At 46.7% G+C, this 23,913-nt stretch overlaps 1 long non-coding RNA gene across 1 annotated transcript; it reads left to right on the top strand.

The window, feature by feature from the left end:
* The first annotated feature begins 8,751 nt into the window (after nt 1-8,751).
* LOC122003929 lies at nt 8,752-9,438 on the top strand. The gene is made up of 2 exons (XR_006118164.1): nt 8,752-8,829; nt 8,952-9,438. It is a non-coding gene; the product is annotated as an uncharacterized LOC122003929 (long non-coding RNA).
* Nucleotides 9,439-23,913: the final 14,475 nt, after the last annotated feature.

Raw genomic sequence — 23,913 nt, forward strand, 5'->3', positions numbered from 1 at the left:
CGGAAGTAGAGACTTCTTCTTCTTGCTCCAATCTTGAAGAAGAACTCTCCTCCTCTTCTTCCTTAGATGTTGAGTAGCCCTCAACTTCTAATTCCTTTCCTCCCTGATGTGAGCTACTTGGCTCACTTGACTCCTCTTCATGACTTGAAGTGGAGCTCTCCTCATGGAGCTTAGCCAAGTTGTTCCACAACTCATTGGCATCGTTGTATCCACCTATCTTACGCAATACATCACTAGGTAATGAAAATTCAAAGATTTTCGTTACCTCGTCGTTGATTGAGGATTGGTGGATTTGTTCTTTCGTACACTTCTTTTTCTTGAGAAGTTCTCCCTTTCTATCCACCGGAGGAATAAAACCTACTTGTACACAATTCCAATTTGCTAGGTTAGTCATAAGAAAATACTTCATTCTTACCTTCCAATCCACGAAGTCGTAGCACTCGTAGAAGGGTGGAATCGTGATGTCTTCTCCGAGTCGATCCATTCTCTAGCTTGTGCTCCCCCGGGTGTTAATCCGACGAATAGCAACCTTGCTCTGATACCACTTGTTAGGATCGATGATCGCGGCTAGAGAGGGGGGTGTGAATAGCCGACCCCAAGTCTTCATTTCTTTCTACAAGTTGACGTTAGCGCAGCGGAAATAAAACAAAGAAACAAAGACAAGAAGATCAAACCTCAACACGCAGCGATGTAACGAGGTTCGGAGATAAACTCCTACTCCTCGGCGTGTCCGTAAGGTGGACGAAGCCTATCAATCCGTCGGTGGATGAGTCCCCGGAAAACCGGCTAATAACAACTCCTTCTGGGTGGAAAAACCTCGCCACAATAACTTGCAACAACAAGATAGAAATACAGCAAGAACTACAAACAATATGAATGTAAAACACCTTGCTTGCCTTAGACTGGTTTCCGTTGTCAAAGCAGCAACTTCACGGAAGAACAGCAGCAGCTGACCAGCCGGGGAAGCTCACACGAAGCTTCACGAATCAGAGAGCTCAGCAAAGCTCAAGTGCAGCAAGAATCAGGGGCAAGAAGGAAGAAGTAACTCATTGCAATAGTAGCTCCTCAACCCCTTTTATAACCTGCGAAGAAGACACAGAAGAAACTAGCTGTTAACGGCTAGGACGTGGACCGATCGGGCTTCATCCCGATCGATCCACAGGTCCCGATCGGTCTTGGGGACCGATCAACATGCACGTCCCTATGTCTGATCGGTCCAAGAGGAGTCTGATCGGTCCACGGACCGATCAGCCTTCTCCTTCTTCTTCTTCTTTGCTTCGATCGGTCTCGCACCGATCGATAATCCACGTACATTCTGTTTGGTTCCGATCGGTCACGGACCGATCGGTAGCTACCGAGCTACCGAGCCCTCTCTGACCTAGTCCGGAGAACGAGCTGCCAAGCCCTCTCCGACTTCGTCCGGTCCAGAGAATGAGCTACCGAGCTACCGAGCTACGAGCTACCGAGCCCTCTCCGACTCCATCCGGTCAAGAGAACGAGCTACCGAGCCCTCTCTGACCTAGTCCGGGCTACCGAGCTACCGAGCTGCCGAGCTGCCGAGCTACCGGGCTACCGAGCTACCGAGCTACCGAGCTGCCGAGCCCTCTCTGACTTCCCATGCCAAGCTTCCATACTTGGACTTCTCCCGTGCCAAGCTCCCTGCTTGGACTTTTCCTTGCCAAGTCTCCATACTTAGACTTTTCTCGTGCCAAGCTCCCTGCTTGGACTTTTCACCAGATGTCTGGTCAACCTTGACCTATCTAGATTTCCCTTGCCTGGCTTCACTCACCAGGACTTTCCAACTGCCTGGCTTCACTCACCAGGACTTTCCATCTGCCTGGCTTCACTCACCAGGACTTCCAAACTGCCTAGCTTCACTCACTAGGTCTTTCCCCTGCCTGGCTTCACTCACCAGGACTTTCACTTTCACCTAGCTTCACTTACTAGGATCTTCACTTGGCTTTACTCACCAGGATTTCCAAACTGCCTAGCTTCACTCACTAGGTCTTTCCCCTGCCTGGCTTCACTCACCAGGACTTTCACTTTCACCTAGCTTCACTCACTAGGATTTTCACCTGGCTTTACTCACCAGGATTTCCCGACTGCCTGGCTTCACTCACCAGGACTTTCTGAACTGCCTGGCTTCACTCACCAGGACTTTCCGAACTGCCTAACATCCCAGTTAGGACTTCCCAGTCAAGTATCCGGTCAACCTTGACCTACTTAACTCTTCTTCATCCAACCTGATCAGACCCTGATCAGTATCTCTCCGCATGGACAACTGCACCTGCATTGTCCATGTCTACATGTCTTTCTGTATTTTCAAACATCGAAACCATGACCAAGGTTTACGCTTGGTCAACTAGGTCAACCTTGACCTACTGGAAATTGCACCAACAGAGATGAGGGGAATCGGTGGTGGCTCGACGTCGCGAGAGAGGAGAAGTCGTGAGGGGCTCGGGAAAGGTCGGCGATGAATAGGGGAGGAGGAGAAGTCGAGTGGAGAGGGCGACGGTCGGCGCTCCATGCCGAGGGAGAGGCGGCGTCGGGCGAGAGGGGAAGAATCGAGCGCGAGTGAGGGGAGTCGGCGTGAGACGGAGAAGGAGAAGGGAAATAAAAAGGATTAGGTTTTATATAATTTGAACTTAGGTTTTATGAAAATCAAAACCTAAGTTTATTCCTCAATCAACTCCTATTTTCGGGTACTCCAAACAAGCTTTCCCATAGCCCAATAATTAATCCCCTTAAAATATGTCAAACGGGCTCCGAAAAATTCTCAAAAAATTTCTAAAATTCTGGTAAGATTATTCGTCCATTAAACTTTATTATTTTATTATTATTATTTTATGATATTTTACAATTTTAATCTAAATTGAAGATAAAATTAACCATCTCACAAAATATATAAGGTTCCCTAATTGATAATCTAGAAAAATGGTGAGATGGATTTATATTTAAAATTACTTAATTAAAACTTAAATCTAACTTTATATTTAAATCAAAACAAATATAATTTAAATTAATCAAATTTAACCTAAACTTAACCAAACTTAAACTGAATCAAATTAAACTTAATTTAATCTTCATAAATTATTTTTTAAAATTTTAATTAATTTCAAAATCTTACATATTTTCAAATATTAATTAATTTTTAAATCATAATTAATTTTTAAATTTTAATTAATTTTAAAATCTTACTTATTTTTAAATGTTAATTCATTTTCAAATTTTAATTTATTTTAAAATCTTACTTATTTTTAAATGTTAATTCATTTTCAAATTTTAATTTATTTTAAAATCTTACTTGTTTTTAAATGTTAATTAATTTTTAAATCATAATTAATTTCAAAATCTTACTTATTTTTAAATATTAATTATTTTCAAATCTTAATTAAAAGTTTCAAAATTTAAAATTTAACTATTCAAACCTAAATATTCTAAAATATTTTGAAATTAAAACTTAATTATTTTAAAATTTAAACTCAAATATTCTGAAATTCAAACTTATATATTTTTTAAAATTAAAACTTAAATATTTTTTAAAATTTAAACTTAATTATTGCCTAAAATTCAAACTTAAAAAATTAACTTTAAAAAATTAACTCTATCTCACGCAAACTCATAAGTTTAATATATTTGATAACTTTAAAAGGGTGAGATGGAAAATCAGGAAAATAGATAATTATTTTTATATTTTTTTAAAAGAAACCTATATTTTGCATGCTTAGATTCTAGGGTCATAGTCATTAATCAAGACATTAATTAAATTATTAAGCTCACTGCCCCCTACAAATTACTTAAACTTTTTAAGAGGGGAGAAATGGGGAGTTAAATTTTTTTTCAAAATTTAAATATTTACAAAAATTAAGTTTTCTTTTGGGGTTATATTTCAAAAGAAAGTTTATAAGTTAAGCTCTTTCAAAATCAATTACTTCTTCAAAATTTTAAAAGAATTTTTTTTAAAGCTATGTATTTAACTAAGTTTTTTTTTACAAGAAAAATATTTTTAAAGCTAAGTATTTAGCTAAGTTTTTTTTTCAAGAAATTCTTTTTAAAACTAAGTGTTTAGCTAAATATTTTTTAAAGAAATCCTTTTCAAAGTTCAATATTTAGCTAATTTTTTTTTCAAAAAACTCTTTTTAAAGCTAAGTGTTAGCTAAGTATTTTTCAAAGAAATTAGCTAAGTTATTTTTTTTCAAAGAAACTCTTTTTAAAGCTATGTGTTTAGCTAAGTATTTTTTAAAGAAATTCTTTTCAAAGCTAAATATTTAGCTAAGTTTTTTTTTCAAAGAAACTCTTTTTAAAGCTAAACACATTCTTTTGAAAAGAAATTTAAGTGCTACTTTAAGGGGGGCCTTAAAGGAAAAAATATTAAAATGTTAACCTTTAAAATTTAAAGTTTTTTTAGTTAACAATTTTTCTCTCTACTTAGTTGTTTTTTAATATATGTCAAAGAGGGAGAAAGGTGTTAAAAGTAAAATAAAAAAGCTTTATTTTGAGAAAAAAGTAATACTTAAAGGGGAGTGAGTAACATTTTATTTTTGTCTTGAAAAATGTCACTTGAAACTTGAAATTTTACTTGTTATTTGTTCTACATGCCTTACTATTTTTGTATGTTTTTACTTAACTTTGAATTATATTATCATAAATAAAAAAAAGGGAGATTATTGATGCAGGAAGCATTAGCTAATCAAACTTGTGTTTTGATATTTGCAAAGGTTTAAAGTTAAGCTGTGTTGTTGTTCTAACAAGTTGAACTGAGTGTGTAGAAAAGTCCTAAGTGATCTTAGGCAAAGGAAAGTCCTAATTGAGGCTAGGCAGGTGAAAAGTCCTAGCTATGGTTAGGCAACGGAGTGCGAGTCTAGGGGACTGGGCAAAGTCTTAGCAGGTCAAGGACGTTGGATGAAATCCTAGAGTTGAGGACGCTAGGTGAAAATCCTGGGGGTTGTGAACACCAGGTGGAAGACTGGGCGGATCAGGAATCGGACATCCAGCATGAAGTCCTGATATCTCAAACATTGAGCAAAAGTCTAAATGATCTAAAGGGCCAGTCTAGCAAAAGATAATTTCTCTTAAGAGGAGTAGGTGAGGACGCATTTTTCGAAGAGGAAACAGTAAGCTTCGGTCCGACCTAGAGTTTCAGCGAAACTCAAAGTCAGGACCGGACAATTCGATGGTTGTCAAAACTTAATTATACTTCATTTGTTATTGTCTGGACTAACTTTATTTTATAGGAAGAAGAGGTTGGTAAAAAGTTAGTCTGGGTGTCCGGAAGGGATCCGGGTGCCCAGAGTTGCTATAGGCACCTAGACAAGTTTCATTGCTGAGGAAGCACCGGGCGGGTGCCTGGCCAAGAACTCGGGCGGTCCGGGCCCCCGGAGGTGCTCTAGGGCCTAGACGATCAAAAATTTATCTTCACACTGAGCTGGAGCGCAATGACTAGATGACCCACGTCAGCGGTCTAGGCGCCCGAAGGGGGTCTGGGCATCAGACATGGATAAACTTTGAGGATAAAGTTTTGACGAGAACTCGCCACGTCAACATATTCCAAGCGCCCAGGAGAGGATTTAAGTGTCCGGACGAGGCTATAAAAGGAGACTTCGACCAGCAGCTTCGACACGTCAATTCAAGGAAGTTTCTCTCTTGTGCGCTGCTCAGAAAATGCTTCCATGACACTTAAATGTTGCTCTGATAACCGAAGGCTCGCAACTTCAGATCTTTACATGTTGCCGGTATAGTTTTGTTTATAGTATTATCATTGTAGTTCTTATACATAATACTTGTAACCTTTCTTCGAACTACTAGTTGATTGTCCATCAAAAGCATTCAACGAGTACGGGCCTTGGAGTAGGAGTCGTCACAGGTTCCAAACCAAGTAAATCAAAGTGTTAGCGATTGCTTATTTTTACTTAACTTATATTCCACTATGTTTTATTCGATCGTGTTATAAAATAACGCGAAAGTCACGAGCGCTATTCACCCCCCCTCTAGCGCAATGAACCTACACCACGCAAGAACAAAAGTCGTAGCAGATGTGGTGTAGAAGCTGCTGGTCAAAGGCCTTTTTTAGGTTATTTTTGAGCGTCCGAACCAACCCCGAGTGCCTCCAACAATGCCTGATCCATCACTGACTTATCTTGTTCTGAATGCCCGGACCATCCCCAGGCGCCTGGGTGCCTAGGTTACTGACGTGGCGGCTCCTCAGCAAAACTTTATCTCTGAAAGTGTATCCTTCTCTAGGTTCCCAGACCCACCCGGGTGCTCGGACTGTGGCATAGGCTGGTCAATCAGCATGCACCCCCTCATCCAGTCGCCCGCTGCTTCGCCTCCTTGCCCGGGCGCCTAGAACCCCTTCGGTCGCCCAGAACTCTAGGCGCCTAGACTGTGTCTGAGCGCCTGGAGCTCCTTTTTTAGCCACATGATTTTTCTGCATCACTAGGTTAACACAACAGACAATAATATTAAAAGAAGAGCAATATTTGATAGTCTTCGGACTGTCTAGCATGACTTTAAGTTTGCTGAAACTTTAGATCCGACCGACGCTTACGGTTCCCTCAATCAGGAATGCATCCTCACTAGATCTCTCCTTCAATTGCTTACTTTTACTTACCATATATAGTCACTTGACTCGCCTCTTGACCCACCAGGTCTTCCCGTCAATTGTCAAGTCCACAGATCCAACTAGATTCGGTCAACTATCAGGTCCCGTAGACTCAGTTGGGCTTTCTGCCGGATATCGAGTAACTCTTTAACCTATCTGGACTTTCCACCAGCTATCAGTTCTAATTGACCCAACTGAATTTTATCCTGGTGTCAGGTCCTCCAGACTCGTCAAGTCCTGCACACTTGATAAGAACATTAGATCACGTATAACCTAACTTTAACCATTTGTTATTCATCAAAATCTAAATTTGACAATTTGTACCAACTGTGACAAAACCACTAGCCCTGTCCTTCCGACCATCTACAGCCAGCAACAATAGTCGATAGCATGCCCCAAGCCATCAAACAGTAGTTGTTGCTGTCGGACAGTAAGCTTTTGGGCCACCAGATAGCAAGGTTGTTGTCCCTCCTAGGTTGCCAGCAGCCCTAACTCCCAGACAGCCCTCCATCATCGTCCACAGCCACTGACAGTAGCCTCAGGTGTCACCAGACAACAGCCAAGGGGTTGCCATCCACCTCTCTTGTGTCGTCAGGTTGCCTTGCGTCATCGAGCACCGAGTTAAGTCAGGTTATCCTCTCTCGGATCACATCGTCTCTTCGTTTGGCTAGTACCAAATCGGAGATGACAACTTGTGTCTTAATGAAACAGTCTCAATGGTATCTCTACGTAGATATCGATAGAGGCAAACTTGGTTAAGTTTAATAGTTAATGTCGTTCCCACTTAACGTCATCCAGCAGGTATAATGTAGTTTTGAAATTTTTGTTCCATGGCTATATTTGCGTATGTGTGTATTGTAACGACCCGGCCCTTTGGCCTCTTGGCCGACCCTTGCGGCGGCCTACTAGCGGCCCTCATGTCGTCGGCCCATTTGGCGACTTCTAATGTCGTAGACCGACGACCCTTTGGTCATGTCGTTACTCACTAGGACTTTCCACCCCTGGCTAGTGGATTTTTACCTTCCCCAAGATTCGAACTCTAGACCTCCAGGCTTAAGTACTAGAGTTTATGAATCCTGGTAGCCTCTCACTTGGCTATCAGGATTCATAAACTCTAGTACTTAAGCCTGGAGGTCTAGAGTTCGAATCCTGGGGAAGGCAAAAATCCACTGGCCAGGGGTGGAAAGTCCTAGTGAGTAACGGCACGGCCAAAGGGTCATCGGTCGACGACATTAGAGGTCGCCAAATGGGCCGACGACATGAGGGTCGCCAGTAGGCCACCGCAAGGGTCAGCCAAGAGGCCAAAGGGCCGGGTCGTTACAATAAAAAGGCGCTCACTTGGCTACCAGGATTCATAAACTCTACTACTTAGCTTGGAGGTCTAGAGTTTGAATCCTGGGGAAGGCAAAAATCCACTGCCAGGGGTGGAAAGTCCTAGTGAGTAACGACACGGCCAAAGGGTCGTCGGTCGACGACATGAGAGGTCGCCAAATGGGCCGACGACATAAGGGCCGCCAGTGGGCCGCCGCAAGGGTCGCCCAAGAGGCCAAAGGGCCAGGTCGTTATAATAAAAGGCGTCTTTTTATTGTAACGACCCGACCCTTTGGCCTCTTGGCCGACCCTTGCGGCGGCCTACTGGCAGCCCTCATGTCGTCGGCCCATTTGGCGACCTCTAATGTCGTCGACCGACGATCCTTTGGTCGTGCCGTTACTTACTAGGACTTTCCACCCCTGGCCAGTGGATTTTTGCCTTCCCCAGGATTCGAACTCTAGACCTCCAAGTTTAAGTACTAGAGTTTATGAATCTTGGTAGCCAAGTGAGCGCCTCTCACTTGGTTACCAGGATTCATAAACTATAGTACTTAAGCCTGGAGGTCTAGAGTTCGAATCCTGGGAGAGGCAAAAATTCACTAGCCAGAGGTGGAAAGTCCTAGTGAGTAACGGCACGGCCGACGGTCGACGGTCGACGGTCGATGACCCGAGGGCCGCCAAATGGGTCGGGTTGTTACATGTATCTTATATGTGTGATGCACGTATTGTAATAATTTAAGAAATTATTATACTTCCACTACTTATTTACTAAATAAATTTTTTAAATGCGCATAGAAACACCCAACATCAACTACCAAATTTCTTCGACATCTGTATCATGTCCTTCTCCTCTTATGTTGTGTTAGAGTCGGTTGAGAACATCGCCTTCCTTTTGCATAAAATGGCCTACTGAATTGGTACCTAACTCCTTTGAAGAGTCTTCTCAAGACTCGCCTCCACTCTCTCATCCAACTGCTCACATCTAGGAAAGATTTGATATCCTATTACCCCTATTCATCGATTTTTCCATTCTATGCAGGGACTGGGAGGAGTTCCACACACGGACCCTGATCAATTCCCAACCAGATTCTCAATCTACCCATCTAAATGTCCTCCTTTACTAAGATATCCAACTGCATATAGCCCTCACCAGGACAAAGGCCATGGAGCAGATGCAAGTTCAGGTTGTGAGCGTGTTGGAGGCAACACTCCAAAGATATAGAGTAATCTACGTTGAACTTATCAATCTACACAAATGAGTGGCAGAGGCCGAGGCAGCTACAGAAAAAACTCTGGATCGGCTGAAGAATTCTAGGGTCAGAGGAGGAGATTAACCTAGGAAAAACCCTAGGACACTAAACTAGTCATCACGCTCGTCTTCCTTCCTTTGTTTGGTATCTTCTCCTGACTAGCTTTGTATTTCATGTTCCCAAGAAATTAACATGTTTTTTCAAACTAGTGTGACATGTTTTTATTGGCACCCAAGTTCTAAATTTCTTATGAACAATGAAAGAAAATTTTCATAACTTGAGTGAATGATATCTTAAAAATCATATGCATGTTTGCGATCTTTGATCTTAGTTCTGAATTTTTACCAAGTCCAATTAAACTTGGCTCGTGATTATCAATGGATTGTACCGAGGGAGATGGATATATCGTCTCTTCAGGTGGGGCAGGAGAAAAACGATGTAGCAGAGATAAAGGAAGAAATCGATCAAGTTGCTTCTGCGAGAAGAATCTTCCCGACCCCAAAGAGTTACTGCAACTGAACACTATTTTGATGTATTAATCACATACGCTGCAAGCAGGTCTAAAAGACATATGGCCTAGCTAACTTTCCTTTTCTCATTCAAGGAAAGTAACACTTTTGTCTAAAATCATGGGTTTGAATGCACGTTTCTCACCTTATTCCCGTAAGTTGTAATAACATCTTTTTCCTTAAGCTCGTAATGTAGAAACATTAACCCCCATACAAGTAGTCACTTTTGTAATTAAATCCCAACAATCCATTATGTGATATGCTTGTTTCACACTTAAATATCTAAATTTGACTTTAAACTTATCAAGGCATATGAATCCCGCTCAAATCCACCTCAAGACCCTAATTGTTTGCCTAGGAAGTTGAATATTAGTTATCAGATCTACATTGATGCCCTTATCGGAGCAAGATTGTATCATAAATCAAAGGCAACCTTGACATGCTTTAAGATTCATGCTTTGCCCTATTATAATGCTCCAACGACTTTTAGATTCGTGTAACCCATTTCCTTTTTTTTTTTTTTGCCGCCTTTTCTTCCATTGCCATTACGTCCCCAAACCCTAACCTCCTCCTCCTCCTCCTCCTTCTTCTTCTTCTTCTTCTTCTTCACTATCCCTTTGTCCCGCTCCCTTCATTGTTCCCTCCTCGTCGACAGTTTTTCATCTTCTTTCTAGTAAGTATTTTGTATCTTCACTTCCTTATACTTGTTTTCATGGCCGCTTTTTCTGCTCCCCATCTTCGAACCAAGAATCCTTTTGTCCCTCTCCATCCCTGGTTTGAAACTATAGAGAGCAAGATGGACTCTCTCACCCTTTTTATGGCAAAAAAAAAAGGTGAATACGCTCGCCCCCAGCGCCCCCGCCAACCCGTCCCAGGGCCAACACGGAGGAGGTAAATCACGGACGGCTACTAGCTTTTGGAATATTGACTAACACATAAGGAAGGTATTTACCTTGGCTTTGCCGAGATTCGAATCCCAGAGCTCATTATGACAACACCTCATGCGATAGTCATTAGACCCATCCGAGGAGACCTCTCTCACCCTTTTACAACTTATAAGGATGAATATATGACATAAGATATCGACCTGATAATTCCTAACTCCTTGTAACGTTCTCAACAGCCTCCCCCTGGGATGACCACTTTTTTTTTGTAGGTCAATTTGAAGGAGGCCTTAGCCTACCTATTCCTCCCATCTATTTCAAGTTGTTTCAAGTTTTCTTTAAAAATTTGCAATGATCCCTATTTTTTTATATTATATGTATCAAAGGGGAGCGATAAATTTAAAATTGACCTGAGAGAAAATATGGACTTAGAAAATTTAAATTTGTTGATCCTGTCCGAAAGTTGATAAGATGAATGCTGGGGATGTGGCGCTCCTACTAATCTCCTGTGGACCTCGCTCCCGCCTGCAACACAAGCAGCGTAAGTGTCGAGCTAGGGAAGGGGTCTCCGTAGATGGCCCTCCGACACTCAAGTCAGTCTCCGGCGAAGCAAGAAGAAAGAAGAAATAACGAGAACTGTAGTGCAAAAGTATAAATCGTGTGTAAAGCATACCTCCGCCAATGCTTAGACCCCCTTTATATAGAGCTCCAGAAGCGCGCGTGCATTCTTCCCAAGGTGAGCATGTATCTCAAAGCTTTCCCTGAAAAGATGTGTTAGTAAAGTGGCCCTGACACAGTACCTTAACGGGATGAGAATATCTTTAAAGTGATAGTAGAAGCTTTCGTCGTACGATCTTCTATCTGACTATGCTGTCTGTCAACGGCACTAGCTCCCAAAAGAATGTCAAAAGATATCCTGCTGGGTCTGTTGCTTGTCCAAGCAAACTAGCCACTCAGCCAGAATTCTGCTATCCCAGCGTTGTCTGCTATCGCACTGAGTGGGATAGTCGTTCGGCCAGAAGTCCATTGCCCGTGTACTGTCTGCTATCAGGCCGAGCGAGATAACCGCTCAGCCGGAAGTCCGATGCCCGAGCACCGTCTGCTGTTGGACCGAGCGAGAAAGCCGCTCGGTCGGAAGTATTCTGTCCTCGTGATCTGTGGCTGGGCCGAGCAGGATAGTCGCTCGGCCGGAAGCTCACTGTCCGTGTGCTCGGCTGATATTGAGTATGCTGCTCGGCCGAGCGGGATAGACGCTCGGCTCGGCTTCTGTACGTCGTTCTCCCTTGAGCGTCGGGTGTTTGAATGTTGTGTCGAAGTTGACGACGGATTGGGGCCTTACCTTATCGGGGAGTGTTCTTCTCGATCAGCCGATGTCATCCACTCGTTGACCATCTTGACTTTGACCTCCTTTGACCCCCACCGTGGCAGCGGGGTGGGGCCCCTCATCATCATCTCATCACAAACCTCCCCTTCAAGTATAGTCGAAGAAGGCTATAAGTCCGACTAACTGGACAATTGTGTGCGTAGATTTCCTCCCGATCGACGTTCCACCTTGTGTGGTCTCCAAGCAAGATAAGACTGATCCTCGCCGATTGCACTGTCGGAGCTTATCGCTCAGCCATAAGTGTGCTACCTCGAAACAATCGGCCTGATGAAGGTTTGCACTTATAAAATTCATCTCGATCGGGTTGTCTCAGGCGAGCGCGGGTTAAGCTGACGTCACCCAGATTTCTTGGGAATCATGCAAATTCCCACTCATTAAGGCTGAACATGTTCTCACGCCTTCATTAATTGTCGACCCGTGGTGATGCGCCGCGTGCCCCGCCCGTTGACGCCACACACCTGACTTGACAAGCGTGATGTGACGTTTGGTAGATTGAATTCAACGGTGAGATCTTGGCCTAGGTTTCCGCAACCTAGATCGGATGGCTCCGGTCGGCCGAGCCCGATCCTTATATTTGGCGTCGTCTGTAGGAACGTCACCTGAATCTAAGCCGAGAAGATGGAAGATGTTGGACGACTAACCACCGTGAAGCTCACTCAGGAGGAGCTGGAGATGCTCATGCAAGCATGAGCAGCAAAAATGATAGAGCAACAACAACAACAGGCGCTAGCCGATCAGCTAGCACCGTAGCCTGCAACATCAGTGGTCGATAGGCGAGCAGGGCAAGAAAACTGAGCGGAGCAACTCTCCGTATGGGGACAGAACCGAAGGCCGACCGGCACCCAGGGGAAGCGTCACCCGCACTGATCCCCTTCCATCAAGCCCTGTTCCAAACCCCCTCGGAGATAGCCCAAGCGCATCAGGAGTGAGGATCGTCTTCAGACGATGCACCTGTTCAGGATGCACGTAAAGGAAAAGCGCCCCGAAGCAACACGTCTCCCAAACGGATCAACAGGCAGTCCTCAAAGGAGATCTTACAAGACCCTCTGTCCCGACACTACACCCCATTGGCGATTGGGATGTACAACGGGTCGACCGACCCAGATGATCATTTGGATCGATTCGATAATGAAGCTACGCTGCGTCAATACACGGACGAAGTGAAGTGCAGAGTCTTCCTCACGACTCTCTCCGGATCGGCACAGCGCTGGTTCAGAAGGTTTTCAGACGGCTCGATACGAAGCTTCAAGGATTTTCGAACCATATTCCAGCACCACTTCGTCAGCCGTCAACGCTACCAGAAGACAAGCATCAGCCTCTTCGCCCTGAAGCAAGGGCCCAAGGAAGCGCTCCTAGAGTGCATTCAGCACTTCAATCAAGTGTCCATGGGCATCCCCTCGGTCTCTTCCAAGACCATGATGAATGCCTTCACCCAGGGGCTCGCTGAGGGAGATTTCTTCCGGTCACTCATCAGGAAGCCGCCCAGGGACTTCGACCACATGCTCAAGAAGGCTAACAAGTACATCAATGTGGAAGAGGCCCAAGCTGCCAGAAGAAAGGAGGCGTTGACCGAGAATATGGCACCGACCAATCGCCGACCGGCAAGCAGCCATCTGTTGCCCAAGGGGCCGAGGGCTGAGGAGCGCGGCAGCACCAGGAGACTAGGGCACATGTCATACAGCATGTGGCGTCCGGACGACCTAAGGCGTCGAAGGGCAAGGTATGGACGCCTATGTTTTGTTCCTTCCACCAGTCGACGACGCACAACACGCGGGACTGCCGGGGACTGACACCGATCGTCAGCCGACCGGCTCCAAGAGGATATCACCATCGATCACCTTCGCCCGATCGGCGACCATGGCCCAAATCTGCTGAGCATCGGGACGACAGAAGGGCACCCGAACGGCACCACCATCGCCAACATTAGTGGAGGGAAGACACTGATCCGTCCCTAGCCCCAGCTGAGCGGGGTAGACCATCTGCTCGGGAAGAAGAAAACAGGAATAATGCTTCTCGAGGTGAGATAGGCATGATAGCCGGTGGACCGACCGGCAACAACTCCAACCGAGCCAGGAAGTCATACGCTCGGCGGTTGGAGATCCAAGTTGTGGGGTACAGCAAGGAGAAGGTCGATGAGCCTCATATCGGCTTCGGCCCCAACGATATGGAGGGTGTAGAGATCTCTCATGATGATGCATTGATCATCCGAGCGGTGATCGTCAACTACACCATTCACCAGACCTTCGTCGACACAGGGAGTTCGGTGAACATCATTTTCAAGAAGGCGTTCGATCAGCTACAGATTGATTAAAGCGAGCTGCTGCCCATGGCGACCCCGCTTTACGAATTCACAGGCAATGAAGTTTTATCGATCGACCAGGCAAGGTTGGCCATCTCACTGGGAGAAGAGTCATTGAGGAGGACCCGGACCACCAACTTCATAGTGGTGGGTGCACCATCGGCCTACAATGTCTCTTGGGTCGACCGACACTCAACGAGTTCGGACTGGTAGTGTCAACTTACTGTCAGAAGATAAAGTTCTCAGTGGACAACCAAGTGAGCGAGGTTAAGGGCAACCAATTGGTCGCTCGGCGCTACTATGTGGAGATGGTCAAGACCGAGGCCAAAGCTGCTCGGAAGACTCCACGGCTAGAGGTAAATGCTATCACCGAAAAACCTCCCACTTTATTATATAAAGAAAAGGAGGAGGTCCAGATCCCCCCAAGCCGGTCGAAAGCCACGACCTTCATCATTGTCGACCTGGAGGAGAAGAAGAAGGCAAAGCTAATCACCTGCCTCAAACAAAATCACGATGTGTTCGCTTGGTCGACACACAAGCTGCCCGCCATCTCCCCGAGCGTGGCTCAGCACGAGCTTCACATCCGACCTGACACTCGGCTGGTTAAACAAAGGAAAAGGGATTTCAGCACAGAGTAGAACATGATCATCCGGGTAGAGATAGAGAAGCTACTGGAGGTCGGCCATATCAGGAAAGTCCAATTCCCGAGCTGGCTAGCAAATGTTGTGCTAGTCTCCAAGTCGGGCAACAAATGGTGGGTCTGCATCGACTTCCGTGATCTTAACAAGGCCTGCCCAAAGGACTTCTATCTCCTGCCTATGATAGATCAAATGGTGGACTCAACGGCGGGCTGCGAGCTCATCTGCATGCTCGACGCATATCTAGGGTACCACCAAGTGCCGCTCGCCTGGAAGGATCAAGAGAAGGTCAGCTTCATTACGGCCGACAGAACATACTGCTACAATGTCATGTCATTCGGATTAAAGAACGTTGGAGCCACCTACCAAAGGCTAATGAACAAAATGTTCCGACGATAGATCGGTCGTAATATGGAGGTATACGTCGATGACATACTAATTAAATCCCTTCGAGCTGTTGACCTATGCGCAGATATCAGCAAAACTTGCCAGACACTGAGAACATATGGAATAAAGCTGAACCCGAGTAAGTATTTGTTTGGCGCGAAAAGTGGTCGCTTCCTGGGCTACATAGTCACCGAGCGGGGCATCGAAGCCAATCCGAGTAAGGTCCAAGCTTTGCAGAACATGCCTCCGCCTCGAAATTTAAAGGAAGCTCAGAGGCTGACCAGTCGGATCACGGCGATATCCAGGTTCATATCCAAGTCGTCTGATCAAAGCTTGCCATTCTTCAAGATACTACGTCGAGCTACAAAATTCCAATGGGACACCGAGTGCGACCGAGCACTGGAGGAGCTGAAGGGGTATCTGAACTCACTGCCTATGTTAGCCAAGCCAGTTGGGTGAACCACTCTGGATTTATTTGTCATCCAACGAACATGTCGTTGGATCGACTTTGGTCAGGTAGAATGGCCAAGATCAGCAACCTGTATATTTTCTGAATCATATATTGAAGGATGATGAATCTCGCTACACCGATCTCGAAATACTAGCCTATGCTATGATTCTAGCCACTTGGAGGCTTCATCCGTACTTTCTGGTGCACTCGATAATTATGATGACTAACAGCACTTTGGAAAGGGTCTTCCTCAATTCGAAAACTTCCGGACGGCTGATTAAGTGGACGACAGAACTTAGTGAGTTCGACATTCAATATCAACCCCGAGTGGCGATCAAAGCTCAAGCCTTGGCAGATTTTGTCATAGAAGTCCAGAGTGACGAGCCGACAACAACATGGAAAATATATGTGGACGGCTCATCCACTCGGCAAGGCAGCGGGATCGACATATTGCTTATCTCACCGCGGGAGGACCGGATGCAGCTATCCATTCGGTTGGACTACCGAGCCACTAACAACGAAGCAGAGTATGAGACGTTGATAGCCAGCCTATGCAGCTCGGCACATGAGAGCGGTTAAAATCCTCATCCACTCGGACTCCTAGCTCGCTGCCCAACAGCTATCCGGGACATTTGAGATAAGCAACGCTCGACTAAGGCTCTATGCAAAGGCTTTCGAGAAGCTGAAGACCAACTTCTAGGAGGTCGCTATACAGAAGATTCTCCGATCGGAGAACTAGGCAGCGGATGAGTTAGCGAAGCTAGCTAGTTCGTTGACGTCGATTGTCATAGGTCAGCCAATCGAGCAAGTCTCACTTATGGCGTGCATCGACCGGATGGAGGGAATAACAGTCCCAAACAACTGGAGGACGCCATTGACAGAGTTCTTATGGTCGGGAGCTTCACCTATCGATCCAGAAGAAGCTGGCTTGCTGAAGAAGAGAGTCAGGCGGTTCACCTTGATTAGGGATCATCTCTACAAGAGAGTATTTTCCAGCCTCTCCTCAAGTGCGTCAGATCGGAAGACGTCGAGTACATCCTAAAGGAGGTGCACCAAGGCTCTTGCGAAGGTCACCCGGGCAGCCGAACGCTAGCCTGTAAGATACTCCTGGCCGGATATTTTTGGCTGACCCTCCAGGATGATGCCACTCGGACGGTGCCCACCTTCTTGTCCTGCCAGAAGTATCACAACCTGCCGCACCAACCAACCGAAGAAATGAAAGTGTCCACGGTATCATGCTCGTTCAACCAATAGGGCATGGATATCGTTGGACCATTCCCAATAACAACCTATCAGCGGAAGTTTTTGCTCGTTGCGGTCGACTACTTCTCTAAGTGGGTGGAAGCTGAGCCGCTGGTAAAAATAACCGAGCAGATGGTCATCAAATTCATGAGACAGAACATTATCTGCTGGTTCGAAATCCCACATCAACTCGTATCCAATAACGGAAGGCAGTTCACCGGTCGAGAGCTTAGAGAATGTTGTGAGAGCTATGACATCCAACAAGTCTTCACCTCGGTAGCCTACCCTCAGGGCAACGGGCAGACCGAAGTCACCAATCGGAGATCCTCAGAGTCTTACATGTGCGGCTCGACCACATGGGAGGCATCTAGGTCGACGAGCTCTCTAGTGTGTTGTGGGATCTCTGCATGAGTCCAAAGGAGGCACCCGACGTAACCCCATTCCAGTTGATGTACGGCAGTGAAGCAGTTGTCCCTGTGGAAATCGGAGTAGAATTCGATCGGGTGCAGCTCTACGATGAAGGGAACATCGAATGGAGGCTGATGGAACTAGATCTGGTGGACGAGACGTGCGCTAAAGCAGTTGTTCGGCTAACGGCGTACCGACAGCCAATAAAGAAGAACTACAACCAACGAGTAATCCCGAGATTCTTCCAGGTCGACGATCTCGTCTGGAAGAAAGTGAAGCCGGTCGGCGACGTCGCCAAGCTCGAGGCACCATGGGCAGGACCATTCAAGGTCGTGTAGAAGCTCCGTTCGGGCGCTTACTATCTGGAGGATGAAGAGGGGAGGCAGCTCGAGAGGCCATGAAGCTGAATCATCTACAACCCTACAGGGCTGGATGAGAGGTGCGCAAATGAATCCTGTACTTTGTATCTGTTGTATGTTTGCCGAACGCAAGGCAAAGTTTGAATAAAAAAGCAAAAGCCTCTCAAGTGTATCTCCACCAACGGTCGAGCGGTGACCTTAAACTCGAGTTCATGACAACGGTCAAGCGGTGACCTTAAACCTGAGTTTCCACTAGTCGTTGAGCGGCGATGTTAAACCAGGTCTGTATCAAATCATCGAGCGGCGACATTAAACTCTTGTCTCAACAAACGGTCGAGTGGTGACCTTAAATCCAATACCACAGCAAATCATCGAGCGGCGGCATTAAACTCTTGTCTTCATCAACGGTCGAGCGGCGACCTTAAACCCAGGACTAGGTCAAATCATCGAGTGGCGATGTTAAAACCTTGTCTCCATTGACTGCCAAGCGACGACCTTAAACGCGGGTTTACCTCAAATCGTCGAGCAGTAATGTTAAAACCTTGTTTCCACTGATCGTCAAGCGGCGACGTTAAACAAGGGTCTACATCAAATCGTCGAGCGGTGACATTAAAACCTTGTCTCCACAGACCGTCGAGCGGCGACATTAAATGCGGGTTTACCTTAAATCGTCGAGCGACGACGTTAAAACCTTGTCTCCATCAACCGTCGAGTGTGACGTTAAAACCTTGTCTCCATCGACCGTCAAGCGGCGACGTTTAACGTTAAATGTGGGTCTACTTCAAATCGTCGAGTGGCGATGTTAAACGCGTGTTCACATCAAACCGTCGAGCGACGACGTTAAAACCTTGTCTCCATTGACCGTCAAGCAGCGACATTTAACGCGGGCCTACCTCAAATCATCGAGCGGCGACGTTAAACGCGAGTCTACATCAAGTCGTCGAGCGACAACGTTAAACTCTTATCTCCATCGACGGTCGAGCGACGACCTTAAACTTGAGTCTTCGCATATTCTTCATCAACGATCGAGCGGCGACCTAAAACCCGGATCTTTATCAACAGTCTAGTGGTGACTATAAACCATTGAGTCAGAGACTCCCGTGCCGCTCGACCGGGTTTGAATTGTATTTAAATCACGGACTCAACATTTGGATCTCATATCTCCCCCGTTCGGGGGTCGAGCAGTCTTCATGGTTTTGGATCGGCTTATCGGATCTCATGTCTCCCCCGTTCAGGGTCGAGAGGTCGGACTAGCACATGGGTTTCCTTGTCTTCCCCGTTCAAGGTCGAGCAGCCTTCGAAAGCTCACTGAGCGGGCAAGCATCAGTGAATAGCCGGCCAAAAATCCAAATTCTTCAAAATATGGCGATCGTTTGGTGCTATTCTTCAAAATACTCCCGAGTTGAGCGGGAGATCGCGAAATCGTGGGCACCGACTACTAGAGGGGGCAGTCGACTGATAAAAAAATGATGAACGAAGCTAAGAGATTTTCAACTTCAAAATTTTTACAAAACTTTTACAAGGAGGCGAAAAAACATGCAAGGAGGTAAAGCTCGTCCGAACGGACGAGCATGCATTTCAACTTCAAAATTTTTACAAAACTTCAGAATTACAGAGACTCTCAGCCTCTCACTCAAGATAATCTAAGGTGTCATCCGGCAGAGAGGTGGTGAGCTTGTCCTAGCTTATGACCTTGCTAGTCAGATCGGCCGACAGGTGGCCTCCCTCGTGAAGCTAATCGATCATCCTGTCGATCTCCAAGTCAAATAGTCGGATGGCCCGGTCGACGACTTTGTCACAGAATGCATCCGAGCAGATATAGGCTTGCTTCATGGCATCAAACTTACTCCCCTCGGCATCCTGATAAATCCTCAAGGCTGCTCAGGAGCCCTCCAGCTCGTCCTTGGCGGCAGCTAGCGCAGCGTCCTTGGAGGCAATTTGGCCGCGGAGGGTCATTTCTTCGGCCAAGCGACTGTCTCGCTCGGCGATCAAGAAGTCCTCGACCTCCTTAAGCTTTTGGGCGAGGCCTCGGGCCTCCTTATTCTTCTCGTCGAGGTCGGCGATAGCTCGGTTCTTCCTCACGTTCGCTGACTCGATCTTATTATCGAAAGTGGTGACCTTCTTATTCAACCGCTCCAGCATGGTGGCCTGTCCTGTGCTCTTGGCATGTTCGGCCTCGAGCAGCTTATCGCTCTTCTCCAGAGCGGCTCGGAGTCTGGCCACCTCGATGTCTGTCTTTTCCTAAATGGTGGAGGATTGGTCGCTCGACACCTTCAGTTGTTTTACTTCCTCCTCCAAAAATGTGAACCTGTGCCACATGGCCAGACTCTCCACCCAGTACTGCAGACAAGCAAAAAAGAGTTCGTGAGTCCCGATCGGAGGTAAATTATGAATTTACATTAAAGTACTTACTCCAGTGAACATTTGGGTGTGACTGTTCGTGAGAGCGCCCAGAGGCATCATCGTCGCACGGGCTTGTGCGTCCTCCCAGATCTTGGCGAGCGGTCCCTGGATAATGATCTGATGCATAAGGCCTCGATACTCGACACTTGGTTCCCTGTACTCTTCGGTGTGCAAATGGAGGATCGCAGTGATGTGGCGCTGGCTGCTCGGGGCTGACTGTGCCGAGGTTGCTTGACTTGAGGACGAGACACCGTCGTCAGGTGGATACGAGACTTCTGAACCTTCAAGGGCTTCGAAGTCGGTGGCATGAAGGCTATTGGCGGCGCGGCGAGAGGCCCTTGTGGTAGATCGGCAAGGGACGACATCCGATCAGACGACACGGAGGTCGCCGTTTGTTGAACCGGAGTTGGGGTCGAAGTTTCGACCAGCTCGGTCGATTGCACCCCCGAAGTGGTGGAATGCGATGGGGGTTCAGCTCAGCGCCTCTTACGCCTGTTCAGTGGCACCTCGGGGGAGACCGAGCCTGACGGCTCCTCCATGGGAATGATGGGTTGTCGCTCTGCTGGAGGTTGTGAGCCCGGGATGGCTCCTCCGCTCGGCGCATGGCTGGCCTCGCCTTCGCCCATAACAATGGGCGTCTCCTCGCTCATGCCGAACGGATCATCATGTGAGCCGACCGGTTGCAGACCTCGGCTCGCCAGTTCTTCATTGGCCACCGCATCGATCGCGACATCCTTAAGCTTCGCCTTGTCGGCTACACGTGCTTGCATCATGACTTCGGCTGCAAGAGGAAAATAGAAATCAGTTAGCATCAAAGGAAGAACTAAATGAGCTTCATTCCTAGGCTGGTCGGCAGCCGGGTGCGGATCGGACTCCGAAGATGTACAGGACACCCTCCAGCAACAGCCTATAGATGTCGTATTTCTGACCGATCAACATGGAGGTTGCGTGCAAGTAGTCTGATCGGCTCTTGTAGCTCATCAGAGGAGGTTGAGGCGCCACTTCGAGCTGCCAGCTGGTTGGGAAGTTTGGCCGCTCGGGAAGACGCATAAATAAAAAAAAATACTCTTTCCCGTGCTTGTTGGAGGTCGGCATCTTGTCGAAGAATACCAAACCGACTCGCGACTGGAAAAGAAATGTCCCCAGATCGGACAGCTTAGGGTAATAAAAATAATGAAAGATCCGAGGGTGAAAGGAATGTCGTGCAGACGGAATAAGATGATGACTCCGCACAGCAGCCGAAAGGAGTTCAGCACAAGTTGAGGAAGGTAAATGCGAAAATATTTACAAACTGCTGGAATAAAAGGATGAAGGGGGAACCACAGACCGGCGATAAATTGGTCTCGGAAGAAATAAAGGCAGCCGGTCGGGGGGGAGTTGGGCTGATCGGACAAAGAAGGCAAAATGATCTGATGATCGGAAGGAATTTCAAAAGTATCGTGCAGGCTCTCAGAGTCGCCCCCATCAACCTAGACTCCATGGATGTGTACCAAAGTCCAAGGATAAGAGTAAGCGACTGAGAAGAGTTGGCCATCGCAAAAATAGATGAAACAGAAAAGAAATACTATCGAAGGAAGAAAAAGGTCGCTGGAGTATCGCCGGAGCACAAGAAGGACGAAAAGCCTCAAGACGAGATACGATAGGGAGAAAGCTTAAGGGAGAAGGGCTGCCGGAGAAGAGCCACGGAAGATCGCCGGAGAGTGGATCGCACAGGAACACAGATGGTCGCCGGAACTCAAAACGTAAAGTGTGCAAATGAAGCGGCGCAACGGGCTTATAAGGATCGGGCTCAGTCGACTGGAGCCGTCCGATCTAGGTCGCGGAAACCCAAACCCAGGCCTGTCACGTCAGGCGTGTGGCGACAGCGGGCATGACACATGGCGCATCACCACGGGTCGACAATTAATGAAGGCGTGGGAACATATTCGACCTTAATAAGCAGGGATTTGCACAATTCCCAAGAAATTTGGGTGCCGTCAACCTAACCCGCGCTCGCCCGAGATAGCCCGAGATGAATTTTTATAAGTGCAAACCTTCGTCAGGTCGATCGGATCGAGGTAGCACACTTATGCCCAAGCGACAAGCTCCGACAGTGTGATCGGCGAGGATCGATCTTATCCCGCTCAGAGACCACACAAGGTCGAAGGCCGATCGGGAGTAAATCTGCTCACACAATTGTCCAGTCAGTCGGACTTATAGCCTTATTCGACTAGACTTGAGGGGGAGGCTTATGATGCGGTAATGATGAGGGGCCCCACCCCGCTTCCATGGTGGAGGTCAAAGATCTTCAAAGTCAAGACGATCAACGAGTGGATGGCATCAGCCTATCGGGCGGAACACTCCCCAATCAGGGAAGGCCCCGATCCGTCGTCAACTTCGACACAACATTCAAACACCCGACGCTCAAGGGAGAACGGCGTGCAGAGGCCAAGCCGAGCGGCTACCCCGCTCGGCCAAGTAGCATACTCAACATCAGCCGAGAGCGCGGACAGTGAGCTTCCGACCGAGCGGCTATCCGGCTCAGCCCAGCGATAGATCACGAGGACAGAGTACTTCCGGCCGAGCGGCTATCCCACTCGGTCCGACAGCAGACGGTGCTCGGGCATCAGACTTCTAGCCGAGCGGTTATCCCACTCGGCCTGACAGCAGACAATACACGGGTAGTGGACTTTTGGTCGAACAGCTATCCCGCTCAGTGCCACAGCAGACAACGCTGGGATAGTAGAATTCTGGTTGAGCGGCTATTCTTCTCGGCCAAGCAACAGACACGACAGGATATCTTTTGACATCCTTTTGGGAGCTAGTGTCGCTGACAGGCGGCATGGTCAGACAGAAAATCGTATGACGAAAATTTTCACTGACACTTCAGATATATGTTCGGCCCATTAAGGCATTGTGTCAGGGACACTTTACTGACATGTCTTTTCAGAAAAAGGTTTGAGATACGTGCTCGCCTTGGGAAGTGTGCATGCGCACTTCCAAAGCTCTATATAAAGGGGGTCCAAGTATCGACGGAGGTATGCTTTACACGCGATTTCTACTATTGCGCTACAGTTCTCGTTGCTTCTTCTTTCTTCTTGTGTCACCGAAGACTAACTTGAGCGTCGTAGGGCCATCGCCGGGGACCCCTTCCCTGGCTCGATACTGACATTGCTTGTGTTGCAGACAGGAGCGAGGTCCACGGGAGGTCAGTTGGAGTGTCACATCCCCAACATCCATCTCATCGACTTTCGGACAAGATCACTTGCTAAACTTGAACTTAGACTTAGATTGAAGTTAAGTTTAAGTTAGTTATTTCAAGTTGGTTGAACTTTAAACTTAAAGCTTGAATTACTTACTTACTATCTTTGTTATAGTTTAAGTTGTTAAGTCATCAAGTCTTGATCTAGTTTTAACTTAAACTTTAACATTGTAACCTAAGTTTAAGTTAGCTAATCTTTGTTATTCAAATGTTAATCTAAGTTTAACAGCTTTAAATTGAGTTGAATTTCTATAAAAGCATGTTAAACTACATTAGAGAGGGTATATTTTCTCTAGCTTTAAAATATGTTATCAAACGTCAAAAAATGTGAGATTATTGGTGCAAGCAACACTGAAAATCAAACTTGTATTTTTGATGTCTGAAAAGGGTTTAAAGTTAGGGATTATGTGTTTGATATGAGAGTTAAGTGTGCATGTCGCTTAACATGGAAAGTCCTAATGGATCAGAGAAAGTAGACATTAGGCATCAAAAGTTCTAGTGGGTCAAAAGCACCAGACACAAGACAAGAGAGTCTTAATAGATCAG

This window comes from Zingiber officinale, chromosome 7B (genome assembly GCF_018446385.1).
Source record: "Zingiber officinale cultivar Zhangliang chromosome 7B, Zo_v1.1, whole genome shotgun sequence".
NCBI lineage: Eukaryota > Viridiplantae > Streptophyta > Magnoliopsida > Zingiberales > Zingiberaceae > Zingiber > Zingiber officinale.